Source organism: Schistocerca piceifrons, chromosome 8 (assembly GCF_021461385.2).
Source record: "Schistocerca piceifrons isolate TAMUIC-IGC-003096 chromosome 8, iqSchPice1.1, whole genome shotgun sequence".
Classification (NCBI taxonomy): domain Eukaryota; kingdom Metazoa; phylum Arthropoda; class Insecta; order Orthoptera; family Acrididae; genus Schistocerca; species Schistocerca piceifrons.
Genome location: NC_060145.1, coordinates 304,519,771 through 304,522,867, shown reverse-complemented (window position 1 = coordinate 304,522,867; position 3,097 = coordinate 304,519,771).

Sequence of the window (3,097 nt, the reverse complement as noted above, 5' to 3'; positions counted from 1 at the left end):
AAAATGAGAGCTAATCACAGCAATGTCTATTTTAATACCGGAATCAATAAAAGCTTCCTTGCACTGGCATACTGCCAAAGCCTCTGCACTATCGAAGTCGTTTACTACAACTCCAATGCCCTCGAAATGTTCATTGTAAAACAACACAGCTTCGACCCACGTACCCCAGCGAGTTACCACTGGTTCGAGAGGTAGAGGCACACTTTGTAATTTTTCTTTCTAGGTCTCGATGCGGGCCGGAGCCCTTAGATACACTTGCTTCGTGGATGAAATCAGTTTACTTACATTTACAAACGTGGAACGTACTTCCTCAGCAAGGTGTTTTACTCCACTAGCAAAACACGCCACATGAATCAAACTGGGATAAAATAGTTGAAGGGCTCTACCTGCTTTGATCGTATAGGGAGCAGCATCTGAAATAAACACAAAAATCGTTTCATCTGCATAAGATTTTCAAAATATTTTTCCATTCCCCTCATTTACAAATCAGGCGATCGTAGAGTGATTTACTTTTTCAAGTTCTTTGCAGGCCGCTAAATAAGAAGAAAAGGGCTCTTCTTTTAAAGCACCAACAACTAAATTTGCAATGTAACGGCCGCTAGTGTCCATAGTTTCGTGAATTGAAATCCATAAAAAGCTGTCTATGGGTTAATTGCGTATTTCTTCCAGAACATTTACGTAAGTCGTTGGTATGTATTTTTACGCAATTTTCGTTGATCTGTTATATTTTCATTTAAGCAATATTTGCGCAGGAAGCCTTTGAGGACAGAGTTTGTAAGTTTATGAAGAGGAATATTTCCCGCAATGGATGTTTCCACAGGCCCATCTTAAACTGACTTTTTTTGTTACCTTTGGACAGCCGGCCGGGGTGGTCGAGCGGTTCTAGGCGCTACAGTCTAGATCCGTGTGACCGCTACGGTCGCAGGTTCGAATCCTGCCTCGGGAATGGTTGTGTGTGATGTCCTTATGTTAGGTTTAAGTAGTTCTAGGGGACTGATGACCGCAGAAGTTAAGTCCCATAGTGCTCAGAGCCATATGAACCTTTGGACAAATCCCTGCTACTGCAACTTGCTGTTGTCATATGTTCTTGTCGTGGTCCTTTCTTCTGCATTCCTGGGATATTAAGCATTGACAAGCTGAAGTATTTGAAACTTTTTTGCACGAAACGCAACGAACGGCGTGCAAAGATGATATTACGGCAGACGACCTATACGAAGCGGCTACCATGACGCCAGCGTCCTAACCACACAGGCTAGGGGGCGCTTGCTATATACTATTGCCCATGCCAGCGGCGTCCCTACCACAAAAGATAGATGGCTCTACTCTTCCCATTAATGGGACAACAGTTATCTGAATTTTAAGTAATTGTGAATCTCTCGAGATTTAATTAGTTATAATTATTGTTTAATTATTTGTTATGTTTTATATTACAACTGGAACTACTTTTAAAATTTACGATTTCTACCTTAAGCATGTAACTACCGTTGGTCACCGTGGAGGTCTTACCGTCTGCCCACGTGCAGAGAACCAGGCAAGCGGGGCTAGAGGGTTGGATCCTCTCCTTCGGAAGCGTCAGATTGCAAAGCCTGGGCTTCTCTCAGGGTGGAATCTCCGTCTTCGAAGATTGTGTCTGTCTGTCTGTCTGCCCGCCCGCCGCCTGCTGCTGTAGCTGTTCGTCCGTCCGCCTGCCTGCCTGCTCGCCGTCCATCGTCGCCGCCGCTGCCGCCTGCTGCCCGTCCATCTGTCCATTGCTGTTCATCCAACATGAGCCCTCCCACCTCCACTGTCACCTACACCTCCCCCTCCCCCTGTCACTTCCTGGAGTGCCGCCCCTGGCCTCCCTCCTTACACCTCACCTCCCCTTCCCCCACTTACCCAACCCTCTATCTCGTCCCCTGCTGTATACCCACACCTCTTCACCCTTCCTCCAGCCTCCACACCCTCAGCAGCTCCCACTACTACCCCCGCCCTCACATACGCCTCTGTTGCCGCCTCTGCTGCCACCCTTGAGGTAGTCGGCTTCGCCTCTCTCACCCTCCGTGTGGCTTCATCATCTGCATCTCCTGCACGCATCACGTCACGCCGAGCCACCGTCGCCATCACTGAACCGGCTGCTCCTCCCAGCGCCTCCACTACGCCACAGGGATCTGCCACCCGCCACCTCTCTCTCCTCCCCGTCCCTCTCCCCTCCTCCCAGCCTCCAGCCTCCAAAAAACCCCAAAAGCCCGTCATTACGGACTCTGCTCCCGCCACTTTCCACAAAAAGTCAGCACCACCTCCAAATCCTCCTGTCATCTCCATGGACACCACCCCTTCTCCAGCCACCCATACCCCGGTCCCACCCTCCACACCTTTGTCCTGTCAACTCCAGATCCTAAGTTCCTCGACGTACCCACACCATGGAAAGTACTTACCTGGTGCTCCCATCTCCCAACTCATTCCTCGCAGCGACTCAGTTCTTATCGTGTCCCCATCCCCATCATTTCACACGGACCTCCTACGTAAACTCCCATGAGATATGTTTGGACCCCACGCCTCTCAGACACCCTTCCTTTCCGTTTCCACTCTTCGTCAGCCCCAGCCTCCCCATCGCGCCCCCACCTACACCACTCTGATCACTGAGCTCAGACCGGTGATCACGGAGGATGAAGTGTTGGCAGAACTGAACTCCCACCTGGACTTGGAAATCTGCTCTGCCCACCGTATCCACAATGCCTCTGGTCCCACCTACCTTGTGCAGGTGTTCTCTGAGTCCGCCACCTCCATACACCACCACTTCACCCAGGGTGCCTTGATATACCATCGTCGCCTCCCTGTCGAATCCTCCAAATCCCCTCCCCAATCCTACCAATGCCAGCAGTGCCTGATGTACAATGACCACCTGACTCCCAACTGCAAAAAACCACCCACCTGTCCCCATTGAAAGGCCTCCCACTATCTTAAGAACTGCCCCAACATCGCTGCTCCTCCTTCCTGTAACACCTGCAATGGCCCCCATCCCACCTACTCCCACAAGTGTAAAGCTAAACGCCCTCCAGCCACCCCTGAGCTTACAGTCCCTGTTCGTCCCGTTGATCCCCCTGTCCATCCCAATAAT